The sequence below is a fragment of the Adiantum capillus-veneris genome, chromosome 22 (genome assembly GCF_014529385.1).
Source record: "Adiantum capillus-veneris isolate H3 chromosome 22, ASM1452938v2, whole genome shotgun sequence".
Classification (NCBI taxonomy): Eukaryota; Viridiplantae; Streptophyta; class Polypodiopsida; order Polypodiales; family Pteridaceae; genus Adiantum; species Adiantum capillus-veneris.
In genome coordinates, this window is record NC_140952.1 from 117,893,942 (window position 1) to 117,916,377 (window position 22,436).

General features: G+C 44.6%; 1 pseudogene; it reads left to right on the plus strand.

The window, feature by feature from the left end:
• Positions 1 to 8,417: 8,417 nt before the first annotated feature.
• On the plus strand, positions 8,418 to 14,709 carry LOC147430099 (uncharacterized; annotated as a pseudogene).
• The last annotated feature ends 7,727 nt before the right edge of the window (positions 14,710 to 22,436 follow it).

Below are 22,436 nucleotides of genomic sequence, written 5' to 3' on the forward strand. Positions count from 1 at the left end.
TGTTTTTGAGATCGGGTAAACAAATCAACAACCAACACCGAAATTTAGCGGATCAGAAAGTGTTTTATCAGCGGAGGAGAGTGTAAACCAAGGTATAGTACGACCGTTAGAGCCGATGCTTGAAGAAAGTATTTCCGATGCTTCTTCAGAGAGATCTTACGAGTATTTCATGGAACACTTGGGACATTTAAACCTAAACGGAAGAGAAAACATGGCAGCAAGACCATCAAACCCTTTGGCCACAATGAAGCTATTGTTCATCAAGTATCAGTATGACAACAAACAAGGTGCCAAGATCTACAAAGATGGTATGGACCGCTACTGTGTGAAAATAGAAGATAAACCAAGTGAGTTCAAGGACTTAGTGCATGTGAGCTATAGCAGAGATAGGTACCTAGATGACGAAGGTATCATGTACTTGGTAGTACTGAATCCTAACATTGTGTACAAGTGGGGATTGATGGGCACGAAAGCCAAAGTAGATGAGGAACCTGAGAAGAAAGCACCAACAATGAGCTTCCCTAATGCGAGGTTAAGGTGAGAAAACGAAACTTTGAGAGTCAACACAGACAACGTCTACGTGGGGTTATACAAGTATAATAATGGAGAGGAAAATCTCTATTATAGATGCGAGGAACCCTACGTCGGAGAGTTGATAGAGCGAAAAAGACTTTATGTCTTCACCTACACAGAGGGATCAGAAACGAAAATCTTCGCATACGACAAATATGGAAGATGGTACACAGCAATCGATAAAAAGGAGTTGGAAGGATATACGTACTTTGGGGGACCACTCCACCAGTATTATGTCACTCTGAGCCCACGGAGACCAACACCTACAACTGTCATGCCAGAATCAGTGACCACAGGTGGAGGGAGGACTCATGTAGTTGATTCTTTCAGTCGACCTCATTATTTGATACCAAGCCCCATGGGAACGTTACATTCCGGAGAATCAATGGCTACGAATCGGTAGTGCAGTTCCTATCTCTACACATACGGTTGTAGGTCCGACATTTGCAGCCACCCCATTAGAAAATTTCGGAGGTCATTTGGAGGGCCTTGTAAAAAATTGTATTTCTCTCTCTAGAAACTTTTTTTTAAATGCACTTGCACTTTGTGAGTACGTCCAAAAGGACAACCAGACCCTCTAAAAAGTAGATTTATATTCCCAATCGTCCTTGAAAATGGTCACTTTTTTATTTAATGCGAGTGTCTTTTTCAGGAGGCAGGTGCGGCGCATTCAATGCAGCTCACGTCATAACTGAAAGTTGAAAAGTCACAACTGTCAAATAGTGATAGATTTTGAGGCTTTTGATACCACCAATGCATCCGGAACGCCAAAATACCCTACAAACGAATGTCTACTTGTCTCATTCCGACATCCGGAGAGGCAAAAAATGTCAAAAAATCCCAAAAAATGGCTTTTTACTTAAGGCGCGCGAGGAGGCATTCTAAAATTCTAGAATGCCCCTCTGCGCGCCATTAGTACAAAGCTCCTTTTAGTGATTTTTGGACAATTATCTTTCAAGAAAGCCCCTTTTTAGAGGTTTTTTGACATTTTTCTCTCAAAAAGCTCTCTAAAAGAGGAAAAAAAAGGCTTTTTACTAACGGAGCGCGAGGAGGCATTCCAAAATTTTGGAATGCTCCCTCGTGCGCCGTTAGTAAAATGTTCCTTTAGGGGTTTTTGACATTCTTTGCCTCTTTGGATGTCGGAGCGAGGCAATTGGACATTCATTTCTAGGATATTTGGGCATTCCGGACGCATTGACAGTATCAAAAGTTTCAAAATCTTCCACCACTTGATAGTTTTGTAACTTTTTGAGTTCTAGTGATGACGTATGCCGTATCAAATGCACCGCATCTACCTTCTAAAAAAGGTGCTCACATTAAATGAAAGAGAGTGATCGTCTTCAAGGACCACTAGATTATTAAATGAGGAGAGGGACACCTTTTATATTTTTGTTAATATCAATCTATTTTTCTACGTAACGTATGCTCTTCTCTCATTGGAGGAGCTTATTTTCCTCTCTCTTCCAAAAGGCCCTCCAAAAGACCTCCGAAATCTCCTAATGCATCACATTTGCCACCTAGTAGTAGATTTGGGGCAGGGGAGCCAACTAGAGCAACCTACGACCTCCATGATGCACGAGAACGATTAAGTCGAGACACGGGAGCAATGAGATTGACCGCATACCATAGACGGATCAGGCCATCCTAAGTAGCGAAGTGCATGCCGAAGAAGTATAGCGGATCAGGGGATCCATATGCCCATGTATCGCTCTTCAAGCAAGTCTTAAGAGCAGAACAGATCACTGATTTCTATACTCAATACGAGGGATTCGAGCTGACCTTGGAAGGGACGGCCTTAATGTGCTTTCAACCTTTGAACCCTGAAAGTTGTCCGAATATAGAACATGTATTGCGGGAGTTCGCGGAAGAATTCTCAAAATGGGGTATAAAGCATAATACTGTATCACAGATATATGCTTTTAAACAAAAGGAAAACGAAAAAGTGAAGGAAGCATCTTTGAGATTCAAGCAATACATTGAGAGAATTACCGCAAGACGAGAGATTGTCTGTACTCTTCATTGAAGGACTTAGAAACGAAACCTTGAAAAAGAACCTTCACTTGAAAGCCTGTAGCACATTTGAACAGGTTATATCTTGTTGATAACTGCAAAGCATATGGAGAAGTGTTAGAGGATACTGATTCAGTAACCAGTGGCTCTTCATCTATTAAGAGTGAACCCTCTACCAAGAAAGATACTCAGGCTTCTTTGATGCCGACAGCAGCTGACCAAATGATAGAGGAAGTAACGAAGAGAATGCAGCAACATATGAGATCAAATCCGGTGATGAGACAGTCTCAGATAAGGAAATGTGACATATGTGGGGGGGATCACCGGATGCCGTGGTGCACACAACAGCCGAAAGCACCAGTTGCGAATGGACGAGTACTGAAATGGTGCGCCATTGAGCAAAAATGGACGAACCATGGCACGGATGAGTGTTTTTACAACAAAAACTATGTGAGGGAAAGGCTGTATGGACCTCCAGCAGGACCACCTAGCCACCTCCTCCAAGATATCAAGTTGGACCAAATGTGAAGATGTGTTAACCCTCGTGGCTCACGGACACCCTATCGCCTACGACGGACACCGTAACCGTATTATTTATTTAAGTAGAGTCAGGCACCGGGCTTGTCGGTCCAATAGGGAAAGGTAGAGTGATCGCCGATGAGAGGCGCACTCTAACACGAACATGCTAGGGTTAGTTGGCTAAGCATGGGCGCCCAAGTGTGAATGGGGTGAGCTCACATAAAAGCCAATTAAACCTAAAATTGAGTCATTCTCTCATTGTGCAATAGAAGCTGCTCTTGCTCCATCTCCACCTTCTCCTTCACCATCTCCTTGTGTGTGTGTGTGCGTGAGAGAGAGAGAGAGAGAGAGAGAGAGTGTGTGAGAGTGTGTGTGCGATCGAGCGTTGCGACGGCACGACGGCGGCGAGGCGGTTGAGCGCGGCGTAGCGGCGTCTCCCTCTTCTTCGCGGCGAGGAATCCTCTACGACAGGAGCATAAGGCGGTGAGTGACACACCATTGCCCTCTTTGAGCTTACTAGTTAAACTAGTTGTGTGCTTGGAGCCGTCTGCGGCTCGCACACGGTGTATCGGCAAGTCCCTTGCTTCGACAGTTAATTAAGCAGGTTAGTAATTAGGTGAACCACTGATTAGCAGGTCAGTAGGTAGGTGTGACAGTAAATAGTTAGGTGAGGTCAACGCGCACCAAAACGCGTACCAAATAATATCTCCAAAAAAAAAAAAAAAATCAATTAAATTTTAAAAATTTTTTTTGAAAAAAAAAATTTGTTTTTCGATTTTTTTTAAAAAAAGAGCGAAAAATAAAAACGTGAGCGAGGGGGAGGTTAGATTTTCGAAAATAAAAAACGTGAGTTATAAAAACGGACGGGTTGGTTTGTATAAAAGTTAGATCGGGAACGTTTGCCCAAGCCCAAGCCCAAGCCCAGGCCCAGGCCTCAATCCTCAATCTTATGATATATACTAGACTCACTCTTATATATATACCCTACCTCCTCAAGAGGGAATGAGAGCATGTGGGACAAGTCCTCCACTCTCTTCCCACTTGCACCCTTAGACTTGCTATTTGGAGCCTAGTTCCCCAACTAGGAAAAGACCGTTTCGAGCTTTTCTGGAGCAAAATAGAACCAAACGGTGGGCTGTAAAGCACAGCGCGTCCCTCCTAGCGATACGCTCGTTTCGAGCTATCACACGGCCCATTCCATGACACGCTCTAAAAAATCTAGCAAAAAAACAAACAAAAAACGCGCTAAAAACTAGTCACAAGGCCTCCTAGAGCAGCTTTTTGACACCTTAGGGTATCAAAAGCACATGCACTTACGCTCTGGGCGGGTGCTAGAACACGAGTATATTGAGGGTGCCTCTGTTCATACGGACACCCATTACCCATCCACGATAGGCTCTAGACCCTCAGCGGGGACACAAGGTAGCACCACCCAAGACCCTAAAATAGCCGCTAGTGATTCCTCCTCCGACTCAGAAATCATGGAAGCATACCCTACCCAAAACACTGAGAGAGAAGGCCATGCACCTCCCGAAGCTCCACAGCCTAGTACTAGTATGTTTAGCCGTTTCATGGAAACATTAGGTAGAGCTACTCGCTCGGGACCTGATGCAAATGAAGCACACGAAGGGGGTGGGGAAGTGGACTCTCCTTTCACATCGCACGTGGACCCCACACCCCCAAAGAGTGTCCATGTGGATATCCTGCCAACTTCTTACCAAGAAGGCCCTGTTGAGCTACCTCCTTCAGAAGTTCCCTCTAGAGTACCGTTGGTGACAAGTAAAACCACGGGGAGCAACATTGCTTCTACCTCACAAGAAACCGTTAACACGTCGACTCTAGAAGAATTGTTCATTAACGATCATTGGACATACAACCTCCACACTGAGGTGTTGACGGATCTACACTCTGGCCACACCTACCATGTAGGATGGATAGAGATTGTACAATCCACCTCTAGTGCCACGAGCATCGAAGATCAACAGAAAATGATCTGTAATGTTATCCATGGCATTATTCAATCAAAAAGGCAAAACCGAGGGGTAAATATACTCTCAACTGGCCCCATGAGATTTCTGGATACGAGCAAGGCTCAACAGCCTACTCTATCACAAATGGAGACTCCTTTAATGAGCCCCATGGACCCATCTTACGTCATTTCACCTGGAGTCTCTATGCAATCTGAGCCTCCGAGAGACAACTTTAGCTTCCCTAACTTGGCTCAACCCTCTATTAAGGAAAACACAGTGCTCACTCCAGGGATAAGCCTGACAGAGAATGTACAAATGACATCTACGGTTAGCACAGTGCCACTACCTAGTGTCGTAGTACCTAATATGGGGCCTCGACCGTATGTGCCTCTAGCCCCTTATGCACACATGGCCCCCACACCTCCAATTGTACCACTTGTTTATGCTCCTCGAGTGCCGCTCCCTAGCCCTTATCCGAGTGGACCTATGCCCGGTTATGTTTCATATCCTGCATCATCCACACATATGCCAAGACCGGTACCCGTCCCTCTCCCACATATGATTCCAAGAGTACCTCCACCGGCCCTGCCTCCTCACATAGGTGACTTGGCAGCGTTTGCTCAAACCATAGGTCGATCTATCGCGGAAAATATGCGTCATGCATCTGATAGAGAGCCTAGAAGTAAGGCAGTACAAATTGCCAAACTCACGCAAAAATTCAATGGGGAAGAAGATGCTAGAAAACACATTGAAGTGTTTGAACAAGTATGTGATTCCTTAGGGGAACGCAACGAACTACATAAGTGCAATGCCTTAAGCTTGACATTAAGTGGGAAGGCTGGAGATTGGTATAGAACCCTAAGGGTGGACGAGAAAACAATCTACCCTACCCTTCGAAGGTTGTTTCTAAAGGAGTACATACGAGAAGGTGTGCTTTGGGGTGTAGCATCTCAGCTACAGAAGGCCGAGCGTAAGGAAGGAGAGTTAGTAAGGGACTTCATTAGTCGTCTAAAGCACTTAAACTCTCGCTGCCCTGTAAATGAGTGCTTCAGCAATAACCAACTGCTTGATCGATTCATTCGAGGGTTGAGGAATGATGGAATCTATAATGGACTAGTGATTAGAAGTATCACAACCTGGGAAGATGTCACTGCCAATGCAATCCAATTAGAGGACAACTTGATGATAGCAGGCATGAGGGTGTCTACTGACACGAGATCCACTAGCTCACAAGCCATTGAGTATGAACCCATGACTGCAAATCCCATTGCCAATGAGCCAAAGGTATTTGAGACATTCTTGACAGACCTCACCAAGGCAATCCAAGAGTCTCTTAAGGATAATCGACCCCCTCAAAATAGTCACATGTATCCAAGAAGGGAGCAACAATGGTGTTCCATTTGCTTAGGTCCACATAGCACTAGTGAGTGCCCTACGTTTAGAGTAAAATTTAATGGAACTTGCAACGCATGTGGTAGGTATGGTCACCAAGCTAAGGATTGTTTAATGATCAAACGTATGATGGCAAATAGACCACCTGTAGCCTGGACAGATGCGCCTCGAGCTCCTGTATTGATGCCTGCTCCACCTGTTGAGCAACTACCGCAACACATGGTCCCTAGATCTCAAAATGTTGTACAAGCTACACCGCTACCACCTCCTGTGCTAGGACCGCAGCCCCCGCATCCAAGAGTCGCCCCTATGAACCAAGTGGGTTGCGAGCCATCTAATGCTTATGCAGATGGCTGTGAGGAGGAAATAGACACTAGTATTGCCTACGGATTTGATACATTGGAAGAGTGTCCTATATACTACATGGAAGATTGTTGGGGGCAAGTCAAGCCGGTTTATCAAGCTGCTGCTCTCGCATCCAGAGGTCAAAATATCAACACCCAGGCTAGGAGGCCACCTCTTCAATGCTACGAGTGTGGTGGACCACATCGGGCAGCGGAGTGCCCTATTAGGCTGCAAAAGAATGCTGCACAGATGCAAATGAATCAAGGGAGCACGTCTGCAATGCCAATACTCACATGTAATCGTTGTGGCATAGATCACTTGATTGCCCAATGCCCCTATAACCCAAATGCGCCTAAAATCACACCCCTAAATTTGGTCGAAATTGCTAGTGTGACATCGCTAATACCACCCGTCGCACCCGCTTATGCGATTACACGGTCCATGCTTCAAGGGCCAGGCCATATCCTCGAAGAGAGAGATACCGCGTCAGTTATCCAAGCAAAGAAAAAGAAGACACGAAGGAAGAGGTCGCAGAATATGGGAAATTCAAAGCCAAGTTCCAAAACAAACATAGGAACAGGAGATGACCCCGTGTATATGAATGAACTCGAGGATGATTCATATTCAATTGAGACAATGGAGACTAGAACCAATACCACAAAGGGAAAGACCGACAAAGAAAACCGTAACATGGAACCAAATGAAAACCGAATAAGAGAAAACCATAAAGAGCCTCTGAAAACACCACAAGTGTTTCCAAATCCAATCCAAGACCCCCAAGATAAACCGCAGGGGCAAAAAGGGAAGAATCGTAAAAAGAAGATTGGGACGTACCCAAACCCAGTAGACGAGATTGAGCAGGTGAAACATCTAAGAGGTTTAGTGGAGGAGACTCAAGGGGAACTAGAACCAGAACCCATGCATGTCAAAATTCATGACACAGTGTTTCCCACGCAAGTTCATCCACCCCACATGAACCATAGACCGTTAGCCATATCTAGTATCATCCAAGAAGGGATCGATCTGAGCTCTGATACCAGTTGAAGGAGTACGAGCGGAAGTGCGACGCGAGAGAGAGTGCAAGAAGAAGAGCACGATGATATGGTGAACTCGGTCTACTGTAATGTGTAGAGCATAGTGAGTTCTTATTAGGTTTTTACAAAAGAATATGTGTACATACCTGGCGGCCTGCCCACTTACCTGGGCGACCACATTGGGCTTTATACCCCAACACCCTCCTCCTTCCTCAAGATCTCCATTGCAACTTTAAGCTCCCACTCTCTCTCTAAACTCTGTGTCCCTCCTCCTTCCCCAAGCTCTCCATTGCAATTTCAAGCTCCCACTTAAGCATCCATGGCAAACAATGGTCAAAATAGACGCCCCAAACCCATCTTTCCTTATGCAACCTTCTGCAATCGGTTCCCATCGTATTCGTGAAAGAACAAACGTTGATCTCCATTGGAAGGGAAGACTAATAGGCTTCAAGAAAGTAAGAGACAAGGATACGGTGGCAATCGTTCAACATGTCTTCATGTTTGGACACATGCGTCTACGAGGGATCACCAACCCAAGGGATTTTCCTTGTAATTGTATGTCCCTTGCACTTCAATGGTTTTGGTGGTAACAAAAAATTGGACTTTTACATCTCACGGACTGTTTTGTTTCTATGTAGATGTTTTCCCTTCTAGCCTTGTGGAGGAGCAACCGCTCTCGTGTCTTTCAGGCACATTTATGGCCATGCATACAAGTCTTGGGGATATGCCCTTCTCCAACACAACTTCATCAAACCTTGCACGACAAAGGGTGTTCTTCTACACCCACAAGTACATTGTACGTACAGATGAGCAAGGCTACGGAGAGCTACAACCTTAGGAGGCTACAACCTTGCATAGCATGGAGTGGCCAAAGCCAGATGCATTCACTGTAATGTATTTGAAAGCCAAGATTGTAGCTGATGTGAGAGCATCATTAAAATTTGGAAAAGCCTCGTGTTCCGTTGGGCTTGGATGGTGTTGTCTTGCTCATGTCTTCGCTAGCATATTCGGATCTTTGCCTTTCCATCATACAAATACTATGTATGTTTGCAAAGATCTACATTACGATACATTGGAAGCCATCCTTGGCGAGAAGTGGGGGTATCTTGAAGGACTTCACAATGGAGATCGCTTTCAGTGTCAGGTTGGAAGTTTCGGCATTGCTATCCGTTTCATCAAGGTGAGCTCCACCCTTTACGTGCGGTACTTCTATGAAAGATGGATGTGCAAGCTTGGTGAATGGATTCCATTGCAATCCACCAATGCTACAATTGAGGTATTTGATATTGCAATCAAATTGTCGAGTGGTGCTATTGAGACCGTCCAAGTGAACAAGCATTGGACATTGGCCAATGTGCGGGAGCACTTAGTGATAATGGGTTTAGAGCATGGAGAAGATACAAAATTTTGCATCGGACGACGTAAGGTGAATGATTTTTCTCTTTTAATTATGTTATCTTTATGTTCTTTGGATTATTCCCTGCTCTGAGGTGGGTATGCTATTTCTTTTTTCTTTGCTAGATTGGTAGCCGCATGGAGAGCACGATTCAAATTGAAAAGGCGTGGATGACGGAAGAGAATCTGATTTTATCATTACAGTAGTTATGTTTTGTACTTAAATTTCTTATAATATCACAATTGTAAGTTCAAGCAGATGGTTGTATCAAATTTTGGCAATGCACATTATCTTAAAGTCGTAGTGATATGTTTTTAGAGTTAAATGATTGTAATTTGATTTGAAAGTTTTTTATAACTTCTTGTTATTTGTATTACTTTATGAAAATTGTTTAATATTTTAATTATTGTTATTAAATTTTATTTTATTTTTGGGGGGGGACGCGCGCTATATAAAGCCTCCTAAACCCTACCATTTTTACAATTCACCTACATAGCCTGTTCACACTCTCATTTGAGCTCTAGCACTCTTTGCATTCCTACCTTAGGAGCTAGCATCATTGCATCCCCTCCCGAAGCCACGACGTTACAACGCTTCCAAGCGTTTTCACAAACAACCGAGTAGCAAGATCGTGACGATCTCCACAATTTCTTCACCCAATTCCCTGATGTGAACGCAACTATTCACCTTAACAGCCAATCTTTTCAGCCTATCTTGGAATTTTTTGAAATCTAGTCGACAAGAGCGGTATAGATCAAAGAGAACAAGGAAATCAAGAGCAAATAAGCATAAACCCATGCCTCTTGTCAATGACAAAACGGGATATCTAACGCTTGTAAAAGCTGATGATTGTGTCAAAGACAAGGTCATTGGCCGGTTTATCAAAACTAAACCATGGAAAAACAACAAGAAGAACAAGTGCGAAAAGAAAACGACTGAGACACATAAGGAGGGGGAAATAGGGTCTAGAATGACCAAAACAGAGAGGAAAACAGCGTATAATAAGCTCAAACAGATCCTCAAAGACATATGGACACGAATTCTGACAAGATGGATGTGTCATCCCATTATAAGAAATATACCATACAAGATAAAAAAATCATAGTGCAGCAACCGATGAGAGAATTGAAGGAACCCGGTACATCATACGACGGTCCTAAAAAAGCAAAACGAATAGATGTAGTGGAGCCAGGAGAAGATTTAAAACCTGCATATATTGCCACAGATCTTACTGAAGAAGAGGAAAAGCTTTTGATAGCTACTATTAAACAGTATAGAGATATGTTTGCATGGTCAGACAAAGATCTTAAGGGGGTGGATCCAAGTATCTGTCCACACACAATACCCCTTAAGAATGACGCTAAACCAAGCAGACAACGTCCTTATACTTACAATGAGACGTTTGCAAGGAAGATCAAGCAGGAGATAGATAAGCTGAGAGAGGTAGAGTTTATTTACGAAATTGAGCACACTGACTGGGTTTCACCGATTGTGGTGGTCCCAAAGAAAAATGGAAAGTTGAGAGTATGCGTCAATATCAAGAAGGTAAACGCTGCTACACTACTATCCCCTATCCATTACTGATCATGTAATAGAAAGAGTGGCAGGAAAAGAAGCTTACAGTTTCTTAGATGGCTTTTCAGGCTACAACTAACTCGCAATAAAGACAGAGGATCAACACAAGACGGCTTTTGCAACTGAACGGGGCATTTTTGCATTCAGGGTAATGGCTTTTGGCTTAACGATTACACCAGCCACATTTCAGAGGCTGATGGGTCATGCGTTTAAAGAATATCTAAGACAGTTCTTAGAAATTTACATGGATGACTTATGTGTTCACTCTCTCGTAAGATCGGAGCACATAGAGCACTTAACCAAAGTGTTCAATAAATGCAGACTCTATCGGATTTGCCTGAATCCGGAGAAATGTGTCTTCATGGTAAGACAAGGCAAAATACTGGGACATATAGTGTCCAAAAATGGTATTTCGACAGACATGGAAAAGATCAGTGTAATTTTTGATCTACCACGACAAGTAAAGGTAAAGGAGGTACAGGCATTTATGGGCCATTGTGGATATTATCGCAGATTTATCTACTCCTACGCTATAATTGCGAAACCACTTTACGCGTTGATAACTAAATTTGAGTGGACAGATGAGTGCGAGAAAGCTTTTAAAACTTGAAGCAAAGATTGATATCCGCTCCAATTTTGAAGGCTCCGGATTGGGAAAAGATATTCCACATCCACGTAGATGCATGAACATATGCTATAAGATGTATACTTGCACAACCTAGAGAAAACAACATGAATTTTCCGATAAGTTACTCCAGTAGAGAACTAAACAGTGCAGAGAAGAATTACACAACAACTGAAAGAGAGGGTTTGGGTATGATCTATGCTGCGAAAAAGTTTAGACATTAACTACTTTCCAATAAATTTGTATTCTTTGTTGATCACCAAGCATTGCTGTACTTGGTAAACAAACCTTGTAGTACGGGGCGGATTGTACGATGGTTCATCATATTGCTTGAGTTTGACTTCACGGTTATAGTTAAAAAAGGAACTACACACCAAAGAGCGGATCAATTATCTCTAATGCTGCGTGGAGAAAACCCTCTAGGAGTGGATGATGATTTGCTAGATGTATATCTCTTCAACATACAAATGGTTCCAAGATGGAGCGAGGATGTAATTCCTTTGTTGACTATTGGGTCATTGAATTTGACAAGACAACCATCTACCATTGCAACATCTAGATCATTGGTAATGCTGGCTGGAAGGCTATACAAACAGGGATCGGATGAAATCCTTAGGCTTTGTGTTGAATCAAGTCTGGCGAATTGGTGGAATCCGAAAACGGTGGTACAACCAAATGATGTCGACGGCAGAAGATGGCCCATGCAGTGATATATATGCAAGCAGGTGCATAGTATGGTGGTAGTGCGGCTATGAAGTGTGGCTGTAGAGCGAGTAGGATGTGGAAAGGTAGGTTTGATGTGGTTTTTTAGGCCGATGGTATGCTTCCAGAGACGCTAAATTGGATGGTGGCCGCATGTGTCCAAAGTGATGGTTTTGTGTCCCAAAATAAAGTGTTCGAGATGCTCTAGAAGCCTGTCCACACGGCTCGTCAAACGGAGCCCCGGTGTGCAAGATATTGCGGTTTAAAGCTGGAGTGTGTAGTAGATCCCCAATGGACAAGGTAGTTGGGGACAGGTGGCCCGGACTGATGTCAGTGAATACATGTGTAAAACTCGAGTTACGGAGCATGCATGCCTTCTCGGATTGCGAATCGGAGCTATGGATAGAAAGTTATGGCCATTTGAAGATTTTCCGGGGGCCGAGTCTGAGCCCACTTGACCGCATTGGAGGATGTGTCGTCTTGCATATTTTGGGCCTCGCCAAGGTTCTCGGTAATAGTGTGCGCTATGTGGAGTCAGCACGAGTCGACTGCACGTCAATCGGATACTCGGTCGGTCAAATACAGCGAGATGAAGTTGGGAGCCGTGGGCAGTGAAAGGCCACAGATGATTTCTTCCATTTTGGGTTGCCTCGGATTGCGAGCCTGGAAGAGTCGAGAAGCGATGGTGATTGTATTGAAGCAAGGCGGCGATGCAAACTTCCATCCGGGCTTTGCGGCTTGGTAGTAGGATATTGCAGCAGGGGTAAACTCAAATTTTTTCCCTTTTTTGGATGTGTTGTCCGAGGCTAGCGTGACATTGGGTGGTGGGCGAGAGCTGAAATTGGAAATTAGTCACTGAAGTTCCCATGCGGCGTGGTCGGAAAAACTCATTTGGTGAATTTAAGCACATAAAAGCACCGATAGCGTGAGAATAAGTGTTAAAATGCCCACTTGGTTGTAAATGCAAAGGCTAGAAGGTGACATTAAAAGAAGGGAAAAAAAAGAAGTTCAAAGCATAGTTAAAAATGGGAGGCTTAAGTGAGAAGAAAAGGACTCAAAGCCAAAGCCAATAGCGCCGGGCACAATTGCCAAAAAAGGAAAATTTTCTTAGCTTTGGGAAAGGTAAAAGGGGAAGTGAAAGAAAAAGCAAGGGGCGACGGTTTTTCGAGAGGAGGAGTTTTCTTTTGGCTGGAGAGAGAGGAGGGGAAGAAAAGAAGCTTCGTGCGCTCGAGAGCGGAGGCTAGGACGCGTTGTCTGCAGGGAGGCTCAGAAGGGCGAGAGCTCTATAGAAAAGGCAGCCAGCGAAGGCTACCAAGACGCGAAGCTGTTACACAAGTGAAGCCAAAGAAGCGGCTTCTGTCGAAGTGAAGCCAGAAGTGGATGTTCCGGTCGAGGCATGTGCCAACGGAGTCGAGTGGCGAGGGAGGTGTGTGCCCTTCTGTACGAAATTGTGATGGCCATGACGCGGCGTAGAGCAGACATGGATGTTGTACATGTTGTTTTTTCATTGCAAGGGAAGTTATCATTGCCGGGTTTTGGTGTCGTCTCTCTCCCCTTCCCCCCGTTCTTCTTTGCTCGTCTCCCAGGTGTGTGGTGCCGGTGTGTGAGCGCCTGTGTGTGTGAGAGAGAAAGAGAGAGAGGTGTTTAACTGTGGAAGTGCGAGAAGCGGGCAAGATCGATGTGGTAGCTATCTTAGAATTGTGCAGAGTGTTTGTGCGTTGGGCAAAGTGCAGGCGAGGCCCTGCTAGTGTGAATAGTCTTTTTTGAAGGTGTTTCGAGAGGATGGGGGTGCTGTGAATACCCTGAGCTATATAGGGGCCATTGCGTGTGTGTTGGGTGTGTTCCCCATTCCCCCTCTCCATCTTCTGGTGTCCCCACGGAGGAGCACACTGATGCTCCTGTTTGAAGACAAAGCGATGATTTTGGTGATGCCAAAGGTGCGCCTTTGAAGAGCAAGTGCTGCTAGAGAAGTAATGGCTTGGACGGGATTCCCATTTTCACTGGGGTCGAAGATGCAGGAACCTGGCTCCAAGACTGTGGATTATTCGTGCTGGAAAGCAGTTTGTCGAGGGAGGAAGGTGCGGTACAGGTCCTCTTTTGGTTCGTGGTAAAGCGAGGCTATGGTTCAATGGCCTGCCTAATTAGGAAAAGGTGGATCATGAAGCACTGGAAGCGGCTTTTCGAAGCAAATATGTAGCAAATGCGTAGTTGGATGAAGTAAAGAGAAGGCTGGACAATTTGAAGCAAGGCTCGGAAGCAGATTTTCAAGCGTTGCTATTGGAGTTTGAGGTCTTTTGGGGAAAGCTGATAAAGGTAACTGCTGCTGAGAATGTTGGGTTTTTAAAATTGAGCAAAATTTTGGATTGCTTGCATGAGGAAGTGAGCGACAAGGTTGAGATAGATGGCCCGATGTCATACGAAGAAGCGGTGGCTCTAGCGAAAGGGCGAACCAAGAAGATTCTCAAGAAGCGTGAAGCTAGACAGGGTTTGCTAGGTGTCGTGATCCCAAAGCAGGTCGATCCAGTGGTAGCCAAGCCAAGGATGGTGCAAAGAGAAGTGCATGTGTGAGAGGAACCGAGGGTTATGTGGCTACAGAAAGACAGGATGGTTCCAATGCCGAGAATGCCAGTTAGGGCGGCTCCAATTGTGGAGGATTGACATGTGATTCCAAATTGGATAAAGGATGTGCTGCCAAGTCGAGGTATGGCGGTAGAAGCTCCATCAGAGGGTGGTAAAGGTCAAAGGGTTCGGTTTGTAGATGAGATCGAAACGATGAAGCTAGGGGAGATTCCCGAGCTTGGGACAGAGAGCGAGGTTGAGCCAAGTGAAAATAGCTCTTTGGATGTTGACACAAGTTGGGAGACCGAGTCATCTCAGTCAAGGTATGATGAGTTTGATCTCTTGCATGTGAGTAGAGATACGAGGGGTGTGCGTGAAGAGCAGGTTGAAATGCAAACCGATATGTTCAGCGGAGACCAAGTGGAGGAGCCCGAGCCTACAGGTGATGATATGCAGGTGAAGGTGATGTGCGGTGCCATGCTGATGAAAGTGGTAGTGGAGTGTGCCGTGGTGGTGCATCAGGTACAAAGTTTTGCCAAGAATGACGAGGTGGCCTTGATTATGGATGAAGATCAAGATGAGGATAATGCAATAGAGAACGAGTTTCTCTCTTCCTTGATGGAGCATGATGCAGCACTAGAGGAGATGCTTGAAGAGCACGTAATAGAAGCCGACAGGCAGGTGGTGTTGGTAGACCTTGAAGGGCCGATTGATGAGGGGAATCTTGATGATGCTGGAATTGAGTTTATGGCAGGTGAGAAGAGCAGTGTGGAGCCAAAGATGGAGGTGTTTCCTATGCAGTTGATGCTCTCTATGGCAGGTGATGTGGATTCCAAGGCGGTGTCTAAGCTTTGTAAGGAGGTCTGCGAGTGGTGGTTGAAAGGGATGTTGATCAAGGTAGCTGTGCAGTATGCTGTTGAGCAGGTACAGGATCTGCTAGATGAATATCTAGCTTTACATGGATGGGAGGGCGGGTCAAATGTGTTAGGGCTGTTCGGTGCAAGTGATGGTACAAGGATGTCTTTGGACGGTGAGCACGGAGGTGCTCTATTTGGTGCTCTTGAAGATGCAATGTTGCGAGTGGGCAATTTGCCAAGGAGTGCTTAGAGTGGTAGAAGCATGTTGATGGCAATCTGGCTATGTGGTTGGCTATGTGCCCTGGTATGGCACTATGCAAGGGTGTTACAGGTGGATGAAAGAGACCAGTACATGGTGTTTGACCCAGGCGGTTGATGAAAGGTAAAGCAGTGGGTTGGGCAACCCGCCTAAAGGAAGGCCAACAGCAGCACAACAGGAGCATGTATATATTGTACATACAGGTTGTTATGTGGTTTGAGGTTTGCTCGGTGTTGGTGTGGTTATGCCGTTTTGGTATGCACTGACTATGCTTTTGGTTGAGCATAAATGCTCAACGAGTGGGTGGGCAATGATGGTACAACCAAATGATATCGACGGTAGAAGATGGCCCATGCAGTGATATATATGCAAGCTGGTTCATGGTATGGTGGTAGTGCAGCTATGAAGTGTGGCTGCAAAGCGAGATGGATGTGGAAAGGTAGGTTTGATGTGGTTTTTTAGGCCGATGGTATGCTGCCAGGTGCTAAATTGGATGGTGGCCGCATGTGTCCAAAGTGATGGTTTTGTGTCCCAAAATAAAGTGTTCGAGATGCTCTAGAAGCGTGTCCAGACGGCTCGTCAAACGGAGCCCTGGTGTGCAAGATATTGCGGTTTAAAGCTGGAGTGTGTAGTAGATCCCCATGGACAAGGTAGTTGGGGACAGGTGGCCCGGACTGATGTTAGTGAATACATGTGTAAATCTCGAGTTACGGAGCATGCATGCCTTCTCGGATTGCGAATCGGAGCTATGGATAGAAAGTTATGGCCATTTGAAGATTTTCCGGGGGCCGAGTCTGAGCCCACTTGACCGCATTGGAGGATGTGTCGTCTTGCATATTTTGGGCCTCGCCAAGGTTCTCGGTAATAGTGTGCGCTATGTGGAGTCAGCACGAGTCGACTGCACGTCAATCGGATACTCGGTCGGTCAAATACAGCGAGATGAAGTTGGGAGCTGTGGGCAGTGAAAGGCCACAGATGATTTCTTCCATTTTGGGTTGCCTCGGATTGCGAGCCTGGAAGAGTCGAGAAGCGATGGTGATTGTATTGAAGCAAGGCGGCGATGCAAACTTCCATCCGGGCTTTGCGGCTTGGTAGTAGGATATTGCGGAAGGGGTAAACTCAATTTTTTCCCCTTTTTTGGATGTGTTGTCCGAGGCTAGCGTGACATTGGGTGGTGGGCGAGAGCTGGAATTGGAAATTAGTCGGTCAAGTTCCCATGTGGCATGGCTGGAAAAACTTATTTGGTGAATTTAAGCACATAAAAGATAGCGTGGGAATAAGTGTTAAAATACCCACTTGGTTGTAAATGCAAAGGCTGGAAGGTGACATTAAAAGAAGGGAAACAAAAGAAGCTCAAAGCTTAGTTAAAAATGGGAGGCTTAAGTGAGAAGAAAAGGACTCAAAGCCAAAGCCAGTAGCGCCGGGCGCAGTTGCCAAAAAAGGAAAATTTTCTTGGCCTTGGGAAAGGTAAAAGGGGCAGTGAAAGAAAAAGCAAGGGGCGACGGTTTTTCGAGAGGCAGCCAGTGAAGGCTACCAAGATGCGAAGCTGTTACACAAGTGAAGCCAAAAGAAGCGGCTTCTGTCGAAGTGAAGCCAAAAGTGGATGTTTTGGTTGAGGCATGTGCCGACGGAGTTGAGTGGCGAGGGAGGTGTTTGCCCCTCTGTACGAAATTGTGATGGCCATGACGTGGCGTAGAGCAAACATGGATGTTGTACATGCTGTTTTTTCATTGCAAGGAAAGTTATCATTGCCGGGTTTTGGTGTCGTCTCTCCCCCCTTCCCCCCTTTCTTCTTTGCTCGTCTCCCAGGTGTGTGGTGCCGGTGTGTGTGAGCGCCTGTGTGTGTAAGAGAGAAAGAGAGAGAGGTGTTGAAATGTGGAAGTGCAAGAAGCGGGCAAGATTGATGTGGTAGCTGTCTGAGGATTGTGCAGAGTGTTTGTGCGTTGGGCGAAGTGCAGGCGAGGCCCAGCTAGTGTGAATCGTCTTTTTTGAAGGTGTTTCAAGAGGACGGGAGTGCTGTGAATACCCTGAGCTATATAGGGGCTATTGCGTGTGTGTTGGGTGTGTTCCCCATTCCCCCTCTCCAACGGTACAATTGGCATTGCTTCGAATTCAGAATATGATAATGTTGAGGCTGTGTTGACGGGTGATCGTCTAACTATATAAAAAGCGGGCTCCGTACGGGAACGGCTAAGATTGCTTAAATACCAGTCAATGACTCGTTTCTAGGCCGCTAAGTAAATGCGTTGGCACGACGGAAAAGGTCAAATCTCATCTTCCGAGTTCAGATCGAGAGAGGAAGAAGACTTGTATCTACGCCAGTCTCATGTACAAACAACGGGGATTCACAATGGGCATGCACATACGTATCAAAGATCGATGAGAATGGGTGTATATTGGCCGAAAATGCAACAAAGTGTTGATATGCATATCAAATCATGTGTTATGTGCACTTTTCAGAAGCCGATAGAACATGCAACTCTGTTTAAATTATCTGTATCACCCAGATGGAGTAACTACATTGTAGAATACCTCACCACCGCGATACTGCCTGAAGGGATGAGTAGATCACGTATCAAAACGATCACGAAAGAGGCAAAAAACTATGTATTGATTGAGGACAATCTTTACAAGAGGGGAAAAGACAATCAATTGAGAGTGTACGCGACGGAAGAGGAATACGTTCCTATCTTAGAGCAAGCACACGGCGAACAAGCTGGAGGACATTTCTCAGCTGACAAAACGGCCAAAGCAATTCTTATTGCTGGCATATGGTGTCCTACACTATTCATGGACGCTGAAGAGTTTGTGAAACGATGTGATGATTGCAAGAGGACAAAGATTCCTAGAGCATGAGATGACATGCCCTTGAGACCAATGATGGGGCCAAGAGCGTTTGCAAAATGGGGAATAGATTTTGTAGGACCGATTGTGTCTCTTGGATATAAAACGCACGCTCAATACATTATTGTGGCAACAGATTATCTAACAAAGTGGGTTGAAGCGAAAGCAACAACCAAAAATGATACAAAAACGACAGCACAGTTTTTGTATGAGAACATTTTCACCAGATATGGCTTACCAATAGAGATAGTGAATGATAGAGAGACTCATTTCATCAATGAAGTGATCGAATTCGTATTGGATGAATTCATGGTAATTCACAAGAAGTCAGCTCCATATCATCCACAAGCTAACAGCCAAGCAAAAAGTACAAACAAGATTTTGGTGACAATTCTCACGAAAATTGTTAGTGAATCGAGAGCCGACTGGGATCAAAAGCTGTATTCGGCCTTATGGGCATATAAAGTAGCGTACAAAACCTCAATTGGAACGATTCCGTTTAACATGGTTTATGGAACTCAAGTGATTTTGCCACTTGAATTTCTTATCCCCACACTTCGGGTAGCTAAAGAATTAGAATGGACAGGCCATGAATTATCCAATCAAATAGATATCCTGGAAAAACTGGATGAAACTAGATTGAGAGCAATTGCATCAATCTACGCGCAAAAACGAAACATGAAATCATTCTTTGATCAACATGTTATCAGCAAGGAAGTTGCTACGGGGGATTATGTCTTAATTTATACCCTGAAACAACATTCCCGGAAACTCAAAAAGTGAGGCAATGGACCCTATGTGATTCATGACATATCATCTAGCGGTGCCATTAACACTAGGTTGGTAAACTAACAGGACATAAAAGTGTCCTTTCAGGGTTTTGAAAAAAACCTCCAAAACCATAGTAGATCCAGTCATTTTGTAAAATCCTTTCATGAGGTTATATTTCAAGGCCTACTTTACATGTAGAAAATAAGAAACTTGTAAAATTTCTCATCTTTTGGTCACACCAAGCCTCCAAAGTTGATGGACCAGTACATTTTCATCAAAACAGTCATTTCTTACGTTTTGTTGCATAAAAATAAGATTAGGGATTTTTGTAAGACTTGAGATAAATTCCCTAGTTAACTTCAATGGGTTGGTGATCAGAACATATGATTGCTTCTCACTCACTATTTTTTGTTTTGCCAAAAGAAATAGGTACAAAAAAGTTGAATTTTTACCATTCTGCAAACCTATCATCAAAGTTTCTATAGCCACGCTCAATAAAAATAATATATGCATGTTTTCTCAGTTCCCTATTGTCCTTTAGGTTCATAAGGAGCCATGGAGCATGTCAAAAGAATAATACATCTCTTACCAAGGGGAATCTTGGGGACAAAGATGAAGTGCTAAATACAGCAAACATGAAAAAAATGGGTTCAACATTATGAGTTGTAGAATCCCATAGAAACTATTCAATATCTAGCCAAATTTGATCCTTATGCTCAGATATGGTTACTACCTACAAAATGCATGTAGTTGTCACAAGAAACTAACAATATTGAAAAAGCTATACTTGATATACTAGAATGTTTCGTTTTCTTTTATAATTGAAAAAATCAACCATCGTTGTCTACTATGCAAAATAGGGTATTAGGTGTCCCAAAACTCAAGGAATATTAGCTTTATGTTACAATATGTGACATAGAAAATCAAAAATGCATTTGGATATCATGAAAGCCACCAAAAAAATCATAGAAGAGCTAAAATTGGCCAAAAAACAGGATTTGACAATTTTTGTAATTTGGTCATAACTTAAAACTTTAACATTTATTTCTCCCTAGAAGCATCAGGACATGTTGAGGACTACTAAAGATAGTTCTCTAGCATTATAGACCTCACAAACATGAATTCTAGAGTGGTATAGTTGCAAAAAGTTGAAAAAGCCAAAAATAGGACCCGTTTTTTCACATAGTTTAGGTTGTGAAATGTTGTGCAAGGACAAGGCTAAAGATGGATTTGATATTCCAAAAAAATGTCGAGTTTTTTCAGCTCATGAGACAACTTTCTAGAGAGATAGCACCTCAAAATTCATTTTGAAACTCTTGACATAATTCAAGGAAAATGGTCACTAAATAGGACATAAAAGTGTCCCATTACCAACCTAGTGTTAAGCTTGCGACATTAGAGGGAGAGGAGTTTCCTAATTGGATTAGTGGCTGTAGGTTAAAGAAGTACAACCTACCACTAACCTCAGAGATGCTTGCCAAAATCCACGCTCCGAAGGAGCGCAAAAACAAAGCAAATGAGACAAAGGCTCAAGCATAGGAGGAGGCCAGAATCAGAATTTTAAAGCAGAAACAGAAATTACAACAACAAAGACTTCCTCAACCAGTAGATACGGCTGAAATTTCTCTTTCTATAATTCACACTGACGAGCAATGGGAGATAGGAATCGATGTTCGCATCAATGTCAGAATTCCGAATGGCAGATATCAATGAGCATTGATTGACACATGGGCAAGAGTCAATGTGGTCAACTTCTCCACTTACAAGATGCTTACCGATGAACCCCTAGTGCAATCCACACGAGATTTACAAGCCGCAAACTGGGCAACAATGCCAACATTGAGAATAGTAAACTTACCAGTCAATATTGATGGAAATAGTTGTCCTCATCAATTTTTTGTAATGAAAGACGAAGGAATCAGAGAATCACTATGTTTGGGAGTTCCATGGATGAGAACGTACAATGCAGTTACCGAATGGTCAGAACATACGCTAATATACACACACAACTCCAGTACGTACATGACTCCATTCGCCAAAACAGATGGCCGACTATCCCCATCGACAAAAAGCAATCAGCTCATCAGTCAGAAACACCGAAAACGGTTGTACGAAAAGTATGGATAAAGAAAACCGTCGTGCAGAAAAAACAGAGACAGATATGGCTGCCCAAGTCACAACTCCCGGCGATAGCAACACCATATCAAAGACCTTCAGGAGCTAGTCTAGAGTGGAAATGGCAACCAAGGTTGGAGACAACCAAAAATTCAGCGAGACGACAAAGAACAAATGGAGACCAAAAAGTCAACTCAGGACGCCTGAACTAACAAAATGGCAATGGAAACCTAAGAAAATTCAGGAACCTACATTAAAATCGGCAAATATGAAAAAAACTGAATACAAATGGATTCCAAAGCTAGTGGCCATCAAAAAACCAACAATCAGTCTTGATGACCCTTGACTAGACGTTGCTCGCTACTGTTGCCGCTTGCTCCCCCCCCCCCCCCCCCCCCCCTTCTCCTCCCCCTTCCTCGCCTTCGCCTCTCCTCCTCCCCACCCTGCATTGCACCTCCGTCCCTGCCCCCCTTGCGTAGCCTACCCTGCCCGCCCCCTACGCAGCCCGCCATGCTTGCTTACCTGGGCAGCCTCCCCCCCTGTCCGCCCCATGCGCTGCTCTCCCCCCCCCCCCACTTGCTGGCTGCCGTGCCCAATCCCAGCCTGCAGCCCCTCCAGCGCGCTGTCCTACCTTGCCCCGCCCGCCGCCATATCCCAACCCAATTCGCATTGCCCCCCCCCCCCCCCTCGGCCTCCTTGTTTTCTCGCCTCTCTTCCCGAAGGTATCCTTCAGCTGGCATTGGCAGTACTCCACCTTGGACATTGCTCATCAAGGTCGTTTGCAGCGTTATCTTCTTATCCACTTCTCTGCCACAGCAGTAGACACAAATGGAGGCTCCAGCTCCACCACAGAGGGACTTGCCCGACCCCGCTGAGCCCACCATTCCACT